This window comes from Triticum aestivum, chromosome 1B (genome assembly GCF_018294505.1).
Source record: "Triticum aestivum cultivar Chinese Spring chromosome 1B, IWGSC CS RefSeq v2.1, whole genome shotgun sequence".
NCBI lineage: Eukaryota > Viridiplantae > Streptophyta > Magnoliopsida > Poales > Poaceae > Triticum > Triticum aestivum.
Window position 1 is genome coordinate 215,535,935 of NC_057795.1, and position 22,622 is coordinate 215,558,556.

A 22,622-nucleotide genomic window follows, 5' to 3' on the forward strand; every position below is an offset into this window, starting at 1 on the left:
TGTCAGTGACCCTAGCTATACCTACCGGTAGTTGCATTCGGGTTTTGCCTTCCCTATGTGTACGTCGCGTCACTTTTGAGTTTCACCTCACTGGTTAGACGTATTTTCCCATAAGCACTACGATACTGATTTCACGTTACCGTGGTGTATACTGGTCCAAGGTAGTGGGCCTTCTACTACATGCGGGAATTGCATGTAGGCTTTATCTCTGCAAGCCAAATACGTTGACGCTAGTGGAACAGACGTACTAGTTTCTTTTCCTTTCGTTGATTGACTGCAATGTGGTGTCGTAGGGTTGTGAATTATGAAGGGTCACGGTTGGAGAAAACGATAAGAACGATCGCCGGTGCCCACTGCGAGGGAAAGTCGTACATCAAAACGTCCCCAAATGTTTGAACCACATCATTTGAACTTTTTTCTTTTAGCGTCGTGCATCAAACATCCATAGTCTTATCGTAGTCCAAATTTTCACAAATCGAACGAAGATTTGCGGTTTTTCGAACCTCCGCCTTGTAGGTATCCGACAATCAGGAGCCACATAACCTCCATTCTCGATTATGTTAGATAGCATTCCATATTAAAAAATTATTTTTGTTTTATCATCTGCCTACTCAGGGACAAGTAGATACTAATCTCAGGGATGTCATCCATAAGCTTAATCCATGCATGGAACAATTTTTAATCATAAATTTCATTCTCTCTCAAGATTGTACAACAAGTTTTTTGAAACTGAGACCGTAGAACAATTCTTCTACGGTAATTTCATTAATAAAAAGAATATTTACAAGCAAAAATTAAATTACACTTTCAACCCACTCCAGTTCTAGGGAATAAACACATGGATTGATTTAGAGGTGTTGTTCTGTCCAAGTAATCAGTTTCTCTGCTTTCCTCTTGTTTGCCCTGAGTTGTGCTGCCCATAGCCCTTCTTTAAGGCAGTGTTTCCAAGTGCTGATGTGGGGGGCTGTTGATCTGAAAATCTTATCATTCCGCACTGACCATATACCCCAGCAACTCATCATCACTATGTCTAAAGCTAGTTCTTCTGGAAAGTGACTGATAGTCATGAGAACTTCATCATAGGTTGAAATACCTCTGTGTCTGTTGGGAGTCAGATAATCCCAGCAAAGAAGAGCGGAAGGGCAGTTCCAGAAGAGGTGGACAAGAGTTTCCTCGGTGCCATTTGAACATAGAGCACATTTATAGTCTTGGGTGAACAAGTTTTTCCTGTGGAGAAGGTTCCTGGTGTTGAGTTTGTCATGCATTAGTAGCCAATAGAAAATCTTGTGTCTTGGTCTGCATGTGGTGCTCCAAAGATCTTTGAAAATGATGTGAGCTGAATTGTCACCCATGAGGAGCTTGTATTTTCCTGTAGGAGAATTGGGGTGAAGACCAAACATAGTGTCATTGATCTTTATTTTCTGTAGCCACTCTGCTGTTGATCATGTCTTGTCCCAAATTAAACTGCGAATAGGCCTGAGCAGAAATAGGTCTATGGAACAATTGGTTGATTTCTTCGTGTGTCTGCATTTTCTCCAATGTGATGTCTTTGTCCAGAGCATATGAATAAAGCTCTGGAAATCTATTATAAAGTATCTGCCCTGTCCAATTATCTAACCAGAGGAGTGTGGTATCTCCTTTATTAGCTTTGCATCTAACATAGGTTTTGAAAGTGGGCAGAAGCTTCAGCATAGTTTTTCGCCAGAAGGATCCAACCATCCTATCTCCAGGCACAAAATCTTGATAATAGGTTTCCCATATGACATTAACCCATGGGATATCCTCTTTATTCATGAACTTGTGCAAGTATTTCATGAGGAGAGCCCGATTGTGTGTGGTTATGTCTAGAACACCAAGACCACCAAGTTCTTTGGGCTTACATACTTTCTCCCATGAGATTAGAGCAGGGCCACTTTCTTGAGTTCCATACTTTCTCTAGAAACACTGCTTCAGGTAAATATTGATCTGTTTAGCCACTAATTTTGGCAGCATCAGAGAGCACATGAAAAATGTTGGCATGCTGGTGAATACAGATTTAAGTAAGGTGAGCTTATCAGCAGTTGGGCATGGTAGAGCAGCTGAGTAACCTATTTTCGATCCTTTTCCACATGGGCACAAAGTCTTCAATTCTTGGTTTAGAGATGCATAGTGGAAGCCCCAAATAGGTGTGTGTGGAAAAGAGCCAATATTACAACCCAATAACTGTGATAGCATGTTCATTTTGTCTGCAGGGGTGTTGATAGGAATCATGATGGACTTAGAATAGTTCACTCTGAGTCCAGTTTAGGCAGCATAGTGCAATTGAAGGTCTTGTATATGTCTCAACTGCCTAGCATCAACCTTAGCCGCAAGAATAGTGTCATCAACATATTGAAGGATGGGAAAGTCCTTTGCAAGAGTGATGCAGCAGGGGTGGTTCCAACAGGGAGTGTTGCATGGCTTCATTGAAAATAGATTGAAGAAGATCTGCTGCCAGCACAAATATTAATGGAGAAAGTGGGTCACCCTGTCTAACACCTTTCTTGCATAAGAACTATTTACCAGGAACCCCATTGAGGAGGACTGAAGAGTAACCTGTGTCATAAATCATTTTAATCCAATTGATCCATCTAGTACCAAATCCTTTGGCTTGTAGAATATCAATGATAGTGTCATGATTAATCATATCAAAAGCCTTCTCAAAGTCAAGTTTCAGAAGGATAATCTCTTCCTTGGATTGGTAGCATTGATGGATATACTCATAGGACCAAGCCAAGTAGTCCTGAATGCACCTATTATTGAGGAAACCATATTGTTTTTTATGAACCATTCTCAGAATAACTTTCTGGAGTCTGTTGGCAAGCAGTTTTGTGATGATATTGAGAGTGCAGTTGAGGAGTGAAATAGGTCTGAATTCAGTTGGTGAGGAAGCAGAGTCTTTTTTAGGTATCAAATTGATGAAGGAGTAGTTGATACTCTGCAAATTAACTGTACCACTATGAAAATCCTCAACCAGTTTATAGAAGTCCTCTTTAATGATCCCCAACAAGCTTTTAGGAAAGCAGAGTTAAAACCATCAGGGCCAGGTGCTTTGTCAGTTGGCATGTAACAACCTCATCAATTTCCTTTTTGCTAAATGGAGCTTCCAGTTCATCAAGATTTTGTTGATGTAAGAGCGGGTGTTGGAGCTGCAATGGATTCTGTGAAGGGACACTGGTACCCAACCTTTCTTTAAAAGCTCTATACAAAATTGCTGCTTTAGCTTGGTGAGTGTGATGTTCTTCTCCATTTTCATCCCTGATCATGGCAATACAATTGTTTCTGAATTTAATTGTAGCCTTAGCTTGAAAATATTTTGTGTTTGCTTCTCCAACCTTGATTTGTCTGATAGTTACTCTTTGTTTCCAGTACAGTCTTTGATGTTTCATGAGTTTTTCCAAGTGTATTTTGAGAATCTCCCTGCTATTTGATTCCACCAGTGTTAAATCTCTCACATCTTCAAAGCTATCATAACAGAGAATCATGAAGTTGGTGTCCTCAATGGTTCTTTTGAGATTGGAAATGTTCCTGGACCATGACTTTAAACCTTTTCTAAATCTCTTGAATTTTGTGGCTATAGTTCTGGCACTCTCCATATGTCCCACATCCTGACTCCAAATTGTCTCTCTCTTGAAAATCAAAGTGTTCCAGCCAGTAGTTCTCAAATCTTAAAAGATTAGCTTTAGGAATAGATGTACCAATTTTGATCATGATGGGAACATGGTCAGAAGTTGTTTTAGCTAATGGGTGGGCAAAAGTAGCTGGGAACTTCAAAGGCCAAGCCCATGAGGTAAAACACCAGACCAACTTTTTTAATAGAGGGGGGCATCCTGCATGTTACTCCAGGTAAAATTGTTGCCTTTCAGTGGGATTTCAATAAGAGACTGTTTGTTAATTGCTTCGTTGAAAGCAAGCATGTCGGAGATGCTGCCTCCCTCTATACTCCTATTGTGAGGATATCTAATGTAGTTGAAATCTCCAAGAACCATCCAATTGACATCATCCTGAATTTGAAAATTCTTAAACCATTCTATGAAGTTACTTCTATCAGGGTGTTGACAAGGACCATATGTATTGGATAGAATCCAGGAGTCCCCATTATGGTTTGAAGTGAATGTGATAGATAGAGAGTACTCATTAGAATGGAAAAGTTGTCCCTTGAATAACTGTTCATTCCAAGCTACCAAGAGGCCACCAGATGCCCCTATAGATGGAAGAAATGCTAATTTGTTGATTCTTCTAGGGAAAGCATTCTTTATATAACCACTATCAAAATGTTCTCTTTTAGTTTCCCGAAGACAGACTATGGCACACTAAGATTCTTTAATTTTATTTCTAATAGCAGTCCATTTATCCTGATCATTGATACCTCTGATGTTCCAGTTCAATATATTCCAATCCCTAGCCATAAGGAAATAAATGAGCTAGAATATATTTCCTGTGCCGATTGGGATAACTATTTTTGTGCCAGGAAATAGTGCAACAGGGACTATGCAGATCAATATATAACAGGGAGCACTGAGTAATAATCATAAGTTCAACTTGAACATTAGCTTCCGGAACTGGATTAAGGGAGCATAGCAAACTTTGAGTACATCTATTACACAGTGCATGAGACCAAAAGATCCACAAATCACCCATCACAAGTTCAGGCAGTACAAACCAATAGGATTTTAATATAGATAGTTCTGAATATTTCTGCTTATCATAGGAAACTAAGATTCTTGTAGCCATACTACCCTCTGCTTACTATCTACTGCCTCTTATTTGCTCTGCTCCCTAGGAGCCTTTGAGGTATCCTTGCTAGTCTTGGGGCCCACTTTTGCTATATCAATGCTCTTTATCTTCTTGTTCATGTTGGTGAGGAGCTCCTCTAAGGTGTCACTGCCAGGAACCTTGAAAAAAGTAGTGTTAAGATTCTTAGCTACTTTTGCAGGGATGGGTGGAGGTAGAGCATGACAAGCTAGACATTTTTTGTCAGTACATGTGTTATTTTTATAGCCCTTTGCCAGTTTTTGCAATCTACAACTCCTTACCTCAGTTTCTACCAGAGGAACTTTATCCTTTCTCTTCTTGTTATTATGTAGAGCTAATGTGGTGGATGTTGTGGCTGATACCTTTGAGGTTGAGATCATGGGAGAGGTAACTTCTTGATCTTGTTCTCCCTGTACAGACATAGTGGCAGTTGATAGAAGTGATTCAATATTCGGACATACATTAGGGATAGCAAATGGTAGAGTACTGGAGCAATTAGCCCCTTGTGTGATAATTTCCCAGACATTGGAGTTCATAAACTTCTTAGCCCAATCAAATTTGTCTGGAGTAAGGAAAGTAACTGACAGAAAGTTGATCCAGTCAATAGGTATCTATGTGACATTCTTGTCATTCTGGGAGAGGGATAAATGCTTTTGCCAAGTATGAGATCCCTCATGACCTAGGAATTCAGCCAGCTGGGCATGCTCAGTTTCCATAGCTGCAAGAACTAGGTCCACTTCTGGCTGGTTAAGTTGCACAATGCCTGCAACAATATTATTTCCTTTATTGAGGAAGACGGGTATAGGTAAACCAGGGGGTGCTGATAGATCAGAATTATTTCCATGAGAGGAGGTGTCAATCATACCTAGTGACTCATTGTGAGGATTATCTTCTTGTGGTTTATCCAGAGCCTCTGATGCAATCCTCTGTTCTTCTAATCCTGCCCTCTTGTCCTCAGTTTCAGTTCTAGGCTCCTCCATTGGTGCAGCAGTGGTAGTTGCAGGCTGTTGTGAGTTAGCAAGTAGTTCCATCTGCATGGGGTCCTCCTGTCTCTTTGTCCCATTGTTGTTGGGCTGTAGCAGAATCATATCTAAACTCGTATCAAATATAGGCTTCCTGGGGATCTGGGGGCCTATAACAGCAACTACTGGGGGAAGGTGGGCTTGCACAGGAGCAGGAATAGGCCCATCTGCAATATTCAAATCTGGCAGGAGAGGGGCCAATGGCCCATTAGCAGAAGCACCCGTATTGCCACTATTATCGGAGTGCCCCATGGAAAGAGTGAGGCTGCTATGATCAATGTTATCATTAACTAGTTGTACATCTTCTTCCAAAGGTGCCATAAGATCATTGAGTTCAAGAAACTCTCGAGGGTGGTTTTCCAGATCAACAAGGGGGTTTGGCATTACTAAATGGCCCCATCCAGGTAAACCTGCTCTTGCTCAGCTTCCTCTTCCAAATCCACATCCTCTGCATTATTCAGTGCCAGATTCAGGTTCAGTTGGAGCTCTTGTTGTTCATGGTGTTGTAGTGGGCCAAGAAAGTGCTTGTGCTGGTTGGGATGGAAGTTTTCCTGTAATGGCATTAGGTGTGGGGTACCATGTGGCTGGATAGGATCCTCATCATGGGGTTCCACACACCAAGTATCTGCTGCTGAAGAATGACAACTGGATATGTGAGTGCATCTGAATTATCACCATCTCCAAAAACAATGCTAGCAAGAATATCCCTTAATTCCTCCATCTTAACTTTGACCATTTGATTTCTCTAGAACTTTTAATTCTGTCCCAGCTAACAAATTTGCCAAACTTACTAACTGCATCACTGACCTCTTGGATATTCCTCCTATCAAGGGGAAAACCGCATAGTAAAATCCACACTTCTCTATCCAAAACTAAATTTCTCCAGTTTAAAACCTCTATTATGTCTCTCAAAGATGACATGCACATCAGTGAACAGGTGTGGGCTATTGGATACCAGGCCATCCTGATCGAAAATGTTGTTCATCTTAACACAAGCCTGACCAAATGGGCATGGGACTATTTCTGAAAACCTCAATCTTCTGTGTGCGAAGAAATCAAACAATACCTCTCAAACAGTGTTGAACTCCACGGGAAGGTTGGGCATTGGCACAATAGACACAATCGCCCAATCTTCATGCATGGGCGGTGCCAATGCGGACATCACTCGCACCGTAGCAGGTCGACCTGCGATCTCAATGTTGTGGTGATTTGGGGGGGAGGAAGGGGGTGGGATCGAACGCGAATGTTGCCATGGTGGGGGAGGCGATGGCCTGAGTGGACGGCGGCGAGCGGTGGGTTGTGTCAGAGTTGAGGGCGACAACAACTTGGAGATGCTGGGAAACATAATGAAGAGGGGCAGAGTAAATGACGCTGCCAACTCGGGAAGGTGCTATGGGGGTATAGCTAAAATTCCTTGACCGGTCTGCTGATTGACTGCACTTGCCATCCCACTCGCGGGAATAATGGCCACTTGCCTAGGAATGTGAATCGGTTGGGTGTGGAGGCCGTAGTGCTCGATAGAGGTGTTGGGCTCTGTTGAGCAGATGGGCTGGGCCTAAGAGTAGCAACCCTTGGCTATGTGACCCCATTTCTTGTAAGCACGACATTTAATTCTATTCTTGCAACTAGGCGAAAGTGGCCCGGCTCCAGACAATAGACACAGATGGCCTCTTTGTGAATTTGAGTTGACTGGGCTCCCGCGCTGATGTTGGAGACCCCCATTGAATGCTTATTATGGCCATTACTACCGGAATTAGGACCTTGATTTCCCGTGGATGGCGCCCCAATTGAAACTGGATGATGAACAACAGTGGATCTAGGATTAGATGAATTCGATGGGGAGTAGATGGTAGGAGATCTAAGATCTTGCATGTAGGATCTCCTAGGATGTCTACAGAAAACATGGGTCCATTCATCTTCTTTTCCTTGGAGATATTGATCTAGCTCCCAGCAGGAATTCGGGCCTCCATTTCTCGAAAGAAGAAAGTTGACATTGAGCAGGGACAGAGCGATGTTACCTCCCTTGATGATGGAGAAACCCACTTCATTGGAAGAGACCGAGAAATTGAACGACCAATTTTGAAGTAACTCGACCTGCTCATTACGATTCCCAGCAAATTGTTCTTTCCTAACAAGATTTAATAATGTAACATTTATATCATATGACTCTGTACTAGTGGCGAGAGGAGCAATTGGTGTACTAATAAAATCATTATTATTAGTATTTGAAAAGTCACACAGCTTAGTGTTCTCTTGAGTAGACATAATGGCAATTCAAGCAAGATATACCACAAGATATTTTTGGTATTTTTGATTTTTTTAACGGAAGCAAATGAAGGCAAATAAAAGCGAATAAAAAGTAGAACAAGTAAATGGTAAATGTGTGTGGAGGGACCTTTGTTTGTTTGATGAAGTCTTCCCGGCAACGACGTCCGGAATTCTTCTGCTACTTGTGATAGAGGATTTCCCCAAGAGGAAGAATGATGTACTCCCTCTGTTTCTAAATATAAATCCTTTTAGACATTTCAATATGGACTACATACAGATGTATATAGACAAATTTTAGGGTGTAGCTTGGGGGAGTACGTATTCTCGCCGACATTTCATTTCATGCTTGCACATTCATGTCGGTGTTCATCGTTTCCTTCGTTTATTCACTTTTGCTTTCATTTGTTTCTTTTCTGTGTTTGAAAAAGTTCGAAAACCCAAAAATATTTCTCGCTTCTTTCGGCTTTTCTTTCATGTTTAGTTAGTTCATGGTATTAAAAAGAAAACCCAAAAATATTTCTCGTTTCTTCTTTTGCTGTTTGTTGGAAGTTGTTCAGTGTAAATAGTTTTTCTCGCTTTTCGTTTGCCTTCTTCAGAAAAACTAAAAACTCCAAAAAAAAATTAGTGTGTTTCTCTCATTTTTTTCTCTTTTCTTTGAGTCATTGTTTGGAGAAGACTTTGTAAGAATTGTCGAGTGGCTCTTGTATATGCTTTATAAATGATCTAACAGAAGGGCCAAAATTTGCTTGTCTTCTCCTTTGAATAAAGTGTTTGCAGATTTTAGCTTAAACCACATGCACCCTTGCACCATTACTATTTTCGGAAGGTAATAATGACAATGATTTGATGAAGTGACTATGGTGAAGAAAATCTGGTATGAATTCTTCTTATTTGTGTTTTTGTAAATATGTTTAACTCATAACCCCTGATTCATCACATTATGAGTAAACATGTTTGTGATGAAAATTAGAGATAATAGTTGCTCATGCCATGCTTAAGTAGCTAGGAGTGGATATTGACTTATCTTGAGTGTCAACCTGCATTAAAATGATTATCATGTAGTATGTTAGGATGGTATCCTCCTATGAACAATTCTAGTGGCTTGACTTGGCACATGTTCACACATGTAGTTGATCAAAACCAATGCAGCCTTCATGATATTTATATTCAGAGTGTTTACATCCTACTCATTCCCAGGTTCAATGTTAAATATTCAAATCCATGATTATGATTTTTGTCGCTCTCTAGTTGGTCACTTATCAATCTATTTGCTAGCATTCGCCCATACTAAGAGGGAATACTGCTCGCGCATCCAAATTCATGAAACCTAAAATTATGCCAAAAGAGTCCATCATATCTACCTATATACGGTATTACCCTGCCGTCCCTACTAAATTTGCATGTGCCAACTCTAATCATTCAAATAAACACATGTTTTGTGTGCCTCTACCGCTTATGGAACGACGGGGCGGCCAATATCCTCCATACTAAGTGGGTTATTCTTACGACGAGAGTTTATTCACTCGTGTTGCATGAGAGAGGCTGATATTCGGAATGCCTTGTCCCATTAAACAAAAACAAATAAAACCCTGGACAATTGATTGTTGGAGGGCACCCGAGGATTTGGCTAGCCATGGATTGTGTCTATATGGTTGTGGGGGAGTAAGTCTTTTCATTTCTGCATGGGAACCATCAATAATCTATTTAGCATGGAAGACTTTGAAATCCTTTGTCGTGATGTTGATAGGAAAAACACACCACCTAACGTGTAATCATCTCTATTTTAGCTCTGAGCTCTGGCACCACTGCAAATCTCTGCTTCCCTCTGCGAAGGGCCTTTCTATTTACTTTCATGTTATTACTTTTATTGTTGAGTCATTTATACGTCACCAACATATCTATACTTTTTGATTGTTCCATGCTATTATAGTATCAATCTTGGATGTTCTATATGCAATTATATATAATTTTTTGGGACTAACCTATTAACTTAGTGCCAAGTGCCAGTTGTTGTTTTTTTGCCTGTTTTTGGTCTTCCAAGAAATCAATACCAAACGAAGTCCAAATGCCACGAAACTTTTTGATGATTTTTTTTCTAGACAAAAGAGACCCTAGAAGCTTTGGGAGGAGACCAGTCGTGCAATGAGTAGATGACAAGGCACTTGGGCGTGCCCAGGGGTAGGCGCGCCCAAGTACCTTGTGGGTTCCTCATGGCTCCGTCTGACCTAATTCTAGCTCTATAAATTCTCTAAAATTCGGAAACCAATAGAGAGACACTGCCGGTGTCAAAACTGGCAGACCTCAGGGTAGGGGGTCCCGAGCTGTGGATCTAGGATCGATGGGGAACAAGGGACGATGAACACAATGTTTACCCAGGTTTGGGCCCTCTCGAAGAGGTAATACCCTATGTCCTGCTTGATTATATTGGATATATGATGTGGTTTATAGAGTAGATCTACCTCGAGATCATCATGAGCTAAACCCTAAGGCGATGAGGTGATGAATGTAGCTCTAGCCCTAAGACTAAAAAACCTACATTTATATAGACACCGGTAGGGTTAGGGTTACCGAAGATAGATTACAACAAGGATATAAAGAGATCCCGCGCCTTCTTGACTTGGAGGGCACACCACGGCTTCATAAATCTCATGTCAACATTCGGCTCCACCAGTCCGGCCCATGTACAATGGGCCATCGCCCCGAGGACCCCTTAGTCCATGACTCCCGCGGTGGCCCCCAAACTTGCCTCCAACGCCAAGGCTTGTATCCAGCATCCACTCATCTGACCAGTATTCGGCTTGCGAGGCGAGTTCTTTAGTACATTTTACCCATGTTCGAAACCAAGTGATGTTCGGGATCTGAAACGAGAGTTTTACTTAACAATGAAGGAAATAATAAACAAATACCATTCAAGTGTAAATCATGTCTTCATTTGACAATTTTTTTCTCCTCCAAAGAAGAGTCAGTTTCGGACATAACATCGAGCAGTTACTATTTCTCGAAGCACAGCTCAAGGCCGATGCCATGTCTAGCACGTCCCCTCGAGGTGGAGATCGTGTCCCGCTTTCCAGGGGATATGGTTAATGATTTCGATTCCCCTCCCCACGCATAACGTCATGGGCATATCGGGAAGTGGAGAAGCCGACGACGTGGAAAAAGGAAATCCTAGACCTTTCAACAACCTATGAAGGGAGAGCTATCACAGTCAGCAACCCATGCCTTCTTCCACCTCCCGCTCACGCAGATCCTTAGAGCTCCAGCGCCCCTTTCCTCCGCTTCCACAGCGAATCCCTCTTTGCCTACTTCGACCATGGCTGGATCGGGACCCAATGGGAAGTGGGAGGCCTCTATCGTCACCGAGGGGGACATCTTGAAGTTGAAGGAGGCCGGCTATTTGTCGGCCAAACATCAACCATTGCCCCCCCCCGAAGAGGGCCAGATCATCCCCACGCCCAAGCCGGGCGAAAGGGTCGTGTTCGTCCCCCATTTTCTCAGGGGGATTCCTTTGCACCCCTTCATAAGGGGGTTGATGTTCTTTTACGGGCTAGATTTTCATGATCTGTCCCCCAATTTCCTCCTCCATATCTCGACCTTCATAGTCTTCTGTGAAGTGGTCCTTCAAGTTCAGTCGCACTTCGATTTATGGCTGAAGGTGTTCAACATCAAGCCCAAGGTGGTTGGCGGTGAGCATGCTGACCATGGAGGGGCCATGACTAGTAAACTGACGTGGGTCCAGTGGCCAGACGGTGCTACTTCTTGAGCTTGCGTTGGTTTTTCCCTTGAAGAGGAAAGGGTGATGCAACAAAGTAGAGATATATATTTCCCATAGTTTGAGAACCAAGGTATAAATCCAATAGGAAAAGAATGCGCAAATCACCAATACGTGCACAAACAATCAAACACTTGCACCCAACGCGGTAAAGGGGTTGTCAATCCCTTCACGGTCACTTGCAAAAGTGAGATTTGATAGAGATAGATAAACAAAAGATAATTATTTTTGGGTTTTTTGGTTTATAGATCTGAAAATAAAAGATTGCAAAATAGTAGATCGGAAACTAATATGATGGAAAATATACCCAGGGGCCATAGGTTTCACTAGAGGCTTCTCTCCTGAAGGCAAATAATACGGTGGGTGAACAAACTACTGTCGAGCAATTAATAGAAAAGCGCAAAGTTATGATGATATCCAAGGCAATGATTATGTAATATAGGCATCACGTCTGTATCAAGTAGACCAACTCCTGCCTGCATCTACTACTATTACTCCACACATCGACCGACTCCTGCCTGCATCTAGAGTATTAAGTTCATAAAGAACATAGTAACTCATTAAGTAAGATGACATGATGTAGAGGAATAAACTCAAGCAATATGGTGTAAACCCCATCTTTTTATCCTCGATGGCAACAATACAATACGTGCCTTGCTACCCCTACTTTGTCACTGGGTGAGGACACCGCAAGATTTAACCCAAAGCTAAGCACTTCTCCCATTGCAAGAAAAACCAATCTAGTTGGCCAAACCAAACTGATAATTTGAAGATAAATACAAACATAGCAAATCATGCATATAAGAATCCAGAGGAGATTCAAATAATATTCATAGATAAACTGATCATAAACCCACAATTCATCGATTCTTGACAAACACACCGCAAAAGAGTATTACATCGGATAGATATCCAAGAACATCGACGAGGACATGGTATTGAGAATCAAAGAGAGAGAAGAAGCCATCTAGCTACTAGCTATGGACCCGTAGGTCTATGGTGGACTACTCACGCTTCATCGAAAGGGCAATAGAGTTGATGGAGATGACTTCCTTGATTGAACCCCCCTTCGGAAAGATGCCAAAAAAGGCCCCTAGATGGGATCTCACGGGAACAGAAGATTGCGGTGGTGGAAAAGTGTTTTCGTGGATGCTTCTGGTGGTTTGGGAATATTCGCAAATATATAGGAGGAAGATCTAGGTCAAGGGGTCACCAAGGGGCCCACAAGGTAGGGGGCGAGCCCTACCCCCTGGGCACTACCTCCACCCTTGTTGCCGCCTCGTGGCTCTTCTGACTTGCACTTCAAGTCTCCTGGGTGTCTTCTGGTCCAAGAAAAATCATCATGAAGTTTTATTCCATTTGGACTCCATTTAGTATTCCTTTTCTGCGAAGCTCAAAAATAAGGGGAAAACATAAACTGGCACTGGGCTCTAGGTTAATAGGTTAGTCCCAAAAATAATATAGAATAGCATATTAATGCATATAAAACATCCAAAACAGATAATATAATAGCATGGAACAACAACAAAATTATAGATATATTGGAGACATATCGAGCATCCCCAAGCTTAATTCCTGCTCGTCCTCGGCTAGGTAAATGATAAAAACATAATTTTTGATGTGGAATGCTACCTAACATATTTATCCATGTAATTTTTTCATTGTGGCATGAATGTTCAGATCCATAAGATTCAAAACAAAAGTTTAATATTGGCATAAAAATGACAATACTTCAAGCATAATAATAAAGCAATCATGTCTTCTAAAAATAACATGGCCAAAGAAAGCTATCCCTACAAAATCATATAGTCTAGCTATGCTCCATCTTCATCACACAAAATATTCAAATCATGCACAACCCCGATGACAAGCCAAGCAATTGTTTCATACTTTTGATGTTCTCAAACTTTTTCAACTTTCACGCAATACATGAGCGTGATCCATGGACATAGCACTATAGGTGGAGCAGAATATGGTGGTTGTGGAGAAGACAAAAAGAAGGAGATAGTCTCACATAAACTAGGCGTATCAACGAGCTATGAAGATGCCCATCAATAGATATCAATGTGAGTGAGTAGGGATTGCCATGCAAGTGATGCACTAGAGCTATAAGTTTATGAAAGCTCAAAAAGAAACTAAGTGGGTGTGCATCCAACTTGCTTGCTCATGAAGACCTAGGGCATTTGAGGAAGCCCGTCGTTGGAATATACAAGCCAAGTTCTATGATGAAAAATTCCCACTAGTATATGAAAGTGACAAAATAGGAGACTCTTTATCATGAAGATCATGATGCTACTTTGAAGCACAAGTGTGGAAAAAGGATAGTAACATTGCCCCTTCTCTATTTTTCTCTCATTTTTTTGAATGGCTTCTTTGTCCTCTCTCTTTTATTTGGCTTCTTTGGCCCCTTCTTTTTTTATTTCCTCACATGGGACAATGTTCTGATAATGAAGATCATCACACTTTTATTTACTTACAACTCAAGAATTACAACTCGATACTAGAACAAAATATGACTCTATATGAATGCCTCCGGCGGTGTACCGGGATGTGCAATGACTCAAGAGTGACATGTATGAAAAGTATGAACGGTGGCTTTGCCACAAATACTATGTCAACTACATGATCATGCAAAGCAATATGACAATGATGAAGCGTGTCATAATAAACGGAATGGTGGAAAGTTGCATGGCAATATATCTCGGAATGGTATAGAAATGCCATAATAGGTAGGTATGGTGGCTATTTTGAGGAAGGTATATGGTGGGTGTATGGTACCGGTGAAAGTTGCGCGGTACTAGAGAGGCTAGCAATGGTGGAAGGGTGAGAGTGCGTATAATCCATCGACTCAACATTAGTCATAAAGAACTCACATACTTATTGCAAAAGTCTATTAGTCATCAAAACATAGTACTACGCTCATGCTCCTAGGGGATTGATTAGTAGGAAAAGATCATCGCTCGTCCCCAACCGCCACTCATAAGGAAGACAATTAATAAATAAATCATGCTCCAACTTCGTTACATAAACGACTCACCATACTCTGAAAAATCAGGACAACTTGGGAAATTTGTATACGAATCTTGTGTAAAAAATTCAGATCAAAATCACGCTTCTGTGAATTATGAAAATTATTTTACTGGGCACAAAAGTTTCTGTTTTTCAGCAAGATCAAATCAACTATCACCGTAAGCCATCCCAAAGGTCTTACTTGGCACAAACACTAATTAAAACACAGAAACACATCTAACCAGAGGCTAGATGGATTATTTATTGCAAAACAGCAAGGAAAATATTGGGTTGTCTCCCAACAAGCGCTTTTCTTTAAAGCCTTTTAGCTAGGCATTGAGATTTCAATGGTGCTCACATAAAAGAGAAGAATTGAAGCACAAAGAGAGCATCATAAAACACGCGAAAAACACATCTAAGTCTAACATACTTCCTATGCATAGGCATTTTATAAGAAAACAAATTATCAAGGCAAGCAAAAACTAGCATATGCAAGGAAAAAGAAAGAAACGATAGCAATCTCGACATGAAGAGAGGTAATTTAGTAACATGAAAATTTCTACAACCATAGTTTCCTCCCTCATAATAATTACATGTAGGATCATCACTGGTACACGTCGGTGCTGTACAAATGGTTTTTAACCCCTTTCCGCGATGGCGCTCGGAACCGTCACCTAGTGAGTGTGGGCAATAGGGGGGTCCTTCCCACATGATCCAGAAACCGTCGGGGATAGGGAGCCTTGATGCATACAGTTGCCCCTATATAACCGTTTCCGATGTCTTGCATATCCGAAACGCTTCATCCTTGCTACTCGTTTGTGTTTGCATTGCCATCGCAGTCAGAGTTTTGTGGTTTTACCTAAACCCAGGCAGATTCTAGGCACGGGAGTTTTCTAGGCACGTACCAAACTGGCTCTACATTTATGATGCTTGGCACATCACAATCAGTTCATGATTATAAACCATGTACGATAGGTAGACATTCACACACATTTAGTTTTCCCGTACCGTATGTGATAGTGTCTGACATCACACACGCTTTGCAAATAGCAACTGTGTGCATTGTGATACGTCTCCAACATATCTATAATGTTTGATTGTTCCATGCTATTATATTACCCCTTTTGGATGTTTATGGGCTTTATTTTACACATTTATATCATTTTTGGGACTAACCTACTAACTGGAGGCCCAACCCTATTGCTGTTTTTTTTGCCTATTTCAGTATTTCGAAGGAAAGGAATATCAAACGGAGTCCAAACGGAATGAAACCTTCGGGAGCGTGATTTTTGGAACGAACGTGATCCAGAGGACCTGGAGTGCAAGTCAAGAAGCAGCCGAGGCGGCCATGATAGGGTAGGGTGCGCCCTCCCCTACAGGGCGCTCCTCCTGTCTTGTGGGCCCCTCGGGCGGCCACCGACGTACTTCTTCCTCCTATATAAGCCTACGTATTCGGAAAACTCCAGGGAGCCAACGAAACACAATTTCCACCGCTATAACCTTCTGTATCCGCGAGATCCCATCTTGGAGCCTTCGTCGTTGCTCCGCCGGAGGGGGAATCGACCATGGAGGGCTTCTACATCAACACCATAGCCCCTCCGATGAGTTGTGAGTAGTTTACCACAGACCTTCGGGTCCATAGTTATTAGCTAGATGGCTTCTTCTCTCTTTTTGGATCTCAATACAATGTTCTCCCCCTCTCTTGTGGAGATCTATTCGATGTAAACTCTTTTTGCGGTGTGTTTGTTGAGATCCGATGAATTGTGGGTTTATGATCAAGTTTATCTATGAGAAATATTTAAATATCCTCTAAATTCTTTTAAGCATGATTGAGTTATCTTTGCAAGTCTCTTCGAATTATCAGTTTGGTTTGGCCTACTAGATTGATCTTTCTTGCCATGGGAGAAGTGCTTAGCTTTGGGTTCAATCTCGGTGTCCTTACCCAGTGACAGAAAAGGGTTGCAAGGCACGTATTGTATTGTTGCCATCGAGGATAAAAAGATGGGGTTTATATCATATTGCATGAATTTATCCCTCTACATCATGTAGTCTTGCTTAATGCGTTACTCTGTTCTTTGTGAACTTAATACTCTAGATGCAGGCAGGAGTCGGTCGATGTGTGGAGTAATAGTAGTAGATGCAGGCAGGAGTCGGTCTACTTGTCACGGACATGATGCCTATATACATGATCATGCCTAGATAATCTCATAATTATTCGCTTTTCTATCAATTGCTCGACAGTAATTTGTTCACCCACCGTAATACTTATGCTATCTTGAGAGAAGCCGCTAGTGAAACCTATGGCCTCTGGGTCTATCTCTTATCATATTTGCTTTCAATCTACTTTTATTTGCATCTTTAATTTTTGCATCTATATTATAAAATACCAAAAATATATTTATCTTATTATACTATCTCTATCAGATCTCACTTTCGCAAGTGGCCGTGAAGGGATTGACAACCCCTTTATTGCGTTGGTTGCGAGTTCTTTATTTGTTTGTGTAGGTGCGTGGGACTTTTGAGGAGCCTCCTACTGGATTGATACCTTGGTTCTCAAAACTGAGGGAAATACTTATGCTACTATTGCTGCATCACCCTTTCCTCTTCAAGGAAAACCAACGCAACCTCAGGACGTACCAAGAAGGATTTCTGGCACCGTTGTCGGGGAGGTATTCGCTCAAGTAAAGACATACCAAGTACCCATCACAAACCCATCTCTCTCGCATTTACATTATTTGCCATTTGCCTCTCGTTTTCCTCTCCCCCACTTCACCCTTGCCGTTTTATTCGCCCTCTCTTTCCCAATCTCCTCCTCTCTCTTTCGCTTGCACTTTTCCGTTTGCTCGTGTGTTAGATCTTTTACCTTGTCGTTATGGCTAGCTCAGTCTTTATACCCTCGTCTCCCGACTTTAAAGTGCTTTAGAAGGAGATTTCAAGATTTTAATTCGCAATTTTTACATTGGGTTAACCATACCCCACAAACAACTCCTTGATGTCGCCGCAAAAGGGGAATTTATTGAAATTGATCCTAGTTCCGCTTATGAAATTTTAGAGGGGATAGTAGGAGTACTTCCCCGACAAGAAGGATCACCCTTCTCTCTTGAAGGAACCCAAATTTTAGAGAAATTACTTGAATTGCAAAAACTTGTTGAAGATTTTAAGAATATTGTTGGGAGTATCAACCGCATGAATAATTTGATCACACTTTACAATAAGCGGTTGGATGCCTTAGATCAAAGGATCTCTGAGCATGAAGGGAAATGCAAAGAGCCTCCTGGGCTTGAGCATAACTCCATTAAAAAGTTTAGTGCCAAAGATGGCACTACTTAGATCTATCTTCGCTTATGCCTAGCTAGGGGCGTTAAACGATAGCGCTAGTTGGGAGGCAACCCAATTTTGTTTGTGTTTTTTGTTTTTGTTCCTGTTTAGTAACAAATCTTGCATCTACCTTCTGTTTAGATGTGTTTTTATCTTTTAGTTAGTGTTTGTGCCAAGTAGAACCTATAGGATAACCTATGATAATAGTTGATTTGATTCTGCTGAAAAACAGAAACTTTGCGCGCACGAATTTAGTTTTGTTAAATCACATAAACGTGATTTTGCGTTGATTCTTTTGATGACGATCAATAGAAAAATTGTCTAGGACTTCCTATTTTGGTAGGATTTTTAGAGTTTGCATTAGTTACAGATTGCTACAGACTGTTCTGTTTTTGACAGATTCTGTTTTTCGTGTGTTGTTTGCTTATTTTGATGCATCTATGGCTAGTAAAATAGTTTATAAACCATAGAGAAGTTGGAATACAGTAGGTTTAACACCTAAATAAATAAAGAATGAGTTCATTACAATACCTTATATGGTGGTTTTGTTTTCTTTCACTAACGGAGCTTATAAGATTTCTTGTTGAGTTTTGTGTTGTGAAGTTTTCATGTTCTGGGTAGAGCTTTTATGGACTATGGAATAAGGAGTGGCAAGATCCTAAGCTTGGGGATGCCCATGGCACCCCAAGATATTCAAGTATAGCCAAAAGCCTAAGCTTGGGGATGCCCCGGGAAGGCATCCCCTCTTTCGTCTTCGTCATTGGTAACTTTACTTGGAGCTATATTTTTATTCGCCACATGATATGTGTTTTGCTTGGAGCGTCGTGTATTATATTAGTCTTTGCTTTTTAGTTTACCACAATCATCCTTGCTGTACACACCTTTTGGGAGAAGCCCACTTGATTAGAATTTGCTAGAATACTCTATGTGCTTCACTTATATCTTTTGAGCTTGATAGTTTTTGCTCTAGTGCTTCACTTATATCTTTTAGAGCACGGCGGTGACTTAATTTTGAAGAAATTGCTAGTATATCATACTTCACTTATAATATTTTGAGAGTCTTTTAGAACAGCATGGTATTTGCTATGGTTACAAATTTGGTCCTAGAATGATGAGCATCCAAGTTGGGTATAATAAAAACTATCATAGAAAGTGAATTGGATGCTATGATCAATTTGATGCTTGATAATTGTTTTGAGATATGGAGGTAGTGATATTAAAGTCATGATAGTTGGGGTGATTATGAAAAATACTTGTGTTGAGGTTTGTGATTCCCGTAGCATGCGCGTATGGTGAACCGCTTTGTGATGAAGTTGGAGAACAATTTTATTTATTGATTGTCTTCCTTATGAGTGGCGGTCGGGGACGAGCGATGGTCTTTTCCTACCAATCTATCCCCCTAGGAGCATGTGCATAGTACTTTGTTTTTGATGACTTGTAGATTTTTGCAATAAGTATATGAGTTCTTTTGACTAATGTTGAGTCCATGGATTATACGCACACTCACCCTTCCACCATTGCTAGCCTCTCTTGTGCCGCGCAACTTTCACCAGTACCATACACCCACCATATACCTTCCTCAAAACAGCCACCATACCTACCTATTATGGCATTTCCATAGCCATTCCGAGATATATTGCCATGCAACTTTCCACCGTTCCGTTCATATGACACGCATTACTTTTGTCATATTGCTTTTTGCATGATCATGTAGTTGACACCATATTTGTGGCAAGGCCACCTTCATAATTTTCATACATGTTGCTCTTGATTCATTGCATATCCCAGTACACCGCCGGAGGCATTCATATAGAATCATATCTTGTTCTAGCTTTGAGTTGTAATTCTTGAGTTGTAAATCCATAAAAGTGTCATCATCTTCATTATTAGAGCATTGTCCTAGTGAGGAAAGGATTATGAAGACTATGATTCCCCCACAAGTCGGATGAGACTTCGGACTTTACAAAAGAAAAAAAATGAAAAAAAAGAAAGGCCAAAAAGAAAAAAGGGAAAGGCCAAAGAAAAAAAGAAAAGAAAAAAAGAAAAAAAGAAAAAAGAAAAAAAACAAAATGAGAGAAAAAGAGAGAAGGGACAATGCTACTATCTCTTTTCCACACTTGTGCTTCAAAGTAGCACCATGATCTTCATGATAGAGAGTCTCATATGTTGTCACGTTCATATACTAGTGGGAATTTTTCATTATATAACTTGGCTTGTATATTCCAATGATGGGCTTCCTCAAAATGCCCTAGGCCTTCGTGAGCAAGCGAGTTGGATGCACACCCACTTAGTTTCTTTTGTTGAGCTTTCATATATTTATAGCTCTAGTGCATCTGTTGCATGGCAATCCCTACTCACTCACATTGATATCTATTAATGGGCATCTCCATAGCCCGTTGATACGCCTAGTTAATGTGAGACTATCTTCTCCTTTTTGTCTTCTCCACAACCACCATTCTATTCCACATATAGTGCTATGTCCATGGCTCACGCTCATGTATTGCGTGAAAGTTGAAAAAGTTTGAGATTATTAAAGTATGAAACAATTGCTTGGCTTGTCATCGGGGTTGTGCATGATTAAATACTTTGTGTGATGAAGATAGAGCAACAACCAGACTATATGATTTTGAAGGGATAACTTTCTTTGGCCATGTTATTTTGAGAAGACATGATTACTTTGATTAGTATGCTTGAAGTATCACCATTTTTATGTCAATATGAACTATTATTTTGAATCATTTGGATCTGAACATTCATGCCACAATAAAGAAAATTACATTGAGAATTATTCTAGGTAGCATTCCACATCAAAAATTCTGTTTTTATCATTTACGTACTCGAGGACGAGTAGGAATTAAGCTTGGGGATGCTTGATACGTCTCCAACGTATCTATAATTTTTTATTGTTCCATGCTAGTATATTACCCCTTTTGGATGTTATGGGCTTTATTTTACACATTTATATCATTTTTGGGACTAACCTACTAACCGGAGACCCAGCCCGTATTGCTGTTTTTTTTCCTATTTCAGTATTTCGAAGAAAAGGAATATCAAACGGAGTCCAAACGGAATGAAACCTTCGGGAGCATGATTTTTGGAACGAACGTGATCCAGAGGACTTGGAGTGCAAGTTAAGAAGCAGCCGAGGTGGCCACGAGAGGGTAGGGCGCGTCCCCTCTACAGGGCGCGCCCCCTGTCTCGTGGGCCCCTCGGGCGGCCACCGACGTACTTCTTCCTCCTATATAAGCCTACGTACCCCGAAAACATCCAGGGAGCCAACGAAACACAATTTCGACCGCTGTAACCTTCTGTATCCACGAGATCCCATCTTGGAGCCTTTGCCGGCGCTCCGTCGGAGGGGGAATCGACCACGGAGGGCTTCTACATCAACACCATAGCCCCTCTGATGAGTTGTGAGTTGTTTACCACAGACCTTCGGGTCCATAGTTATTAGCTAGATGGCTTCTTCTGTCTTTTTGGATCTCAATACAATGTTCTCCCCCTCTCTTGTGGAGATCTATTCGATGTAAACTCTTTTTGCGGTGTGTTTCTCGAAATCCGATGAATTGTGGGTTTATGATCAAGTTTATCTATGAGAAATATTTGAATCTCCTTTGAATTCTTTTATGTATGATTGAGTTATCTTTGCAAGTCTCTTTGAATTATCAGTTTGGTCTGGCCTACTAGATTGATCTTTCTTGCCATGGGAGAAGTGCTTAGCTTTGGGTTCAATCTTGTGGTGTCCTTACCCAGTGATAGAAAGGGTTGCAAGGCACGTATTGTATTGTTGCCATCGAGGATAAGAAGATGGGGTTTATATCATATTTCATGAATTTATCCCTCTACATCATGTCATCTTGCTTAATGTGTTACTTTGTTCTTTGTGAATTAATACTCTAGATGTAGGCAGGAGTCGGTCGATGTGTGGAGTAATAGTAGTAGATGCAGGCAGGAGTCGATCTACTTGTCACGGACGTGATGCCTATATACATGATCATGCCTAGATAATCTCATAATTATTCGCTTTTCTATCAATTGCTCGACAGTAATTTGTTCACCCACCGTAATACTTATGCTATCTTGAGAGAAGCCGCTAGTGAAACCTATGGCCTCCAGGTCTATCTCTTATCATATTTGCTTTCAATCTACTTTTATTTGCATCTTTACTTTTTGCATCTATATTATAAAATACCAAAAATATATTTATCTTATCATACTATCCCTAGCAGATCTCACTTTCGCAAGTGGCCGTGAAGGGATTGACAACCCCTTTATTGCGTTGGTTGCGAGTTCTTTGTTTGTTTATGTAGGTGTGTGGGACTTTTGAGGAGCCTCATACTGGATTGATACCTTGGTTCTCAAAACTGAGGGAAATACTTATGCTACTATTGCTGCATCACCTTTCCTCTTCAAGGAAAACCAATGCAAGCTCAAGACGTAGCACATTATTACACACGTTTCCA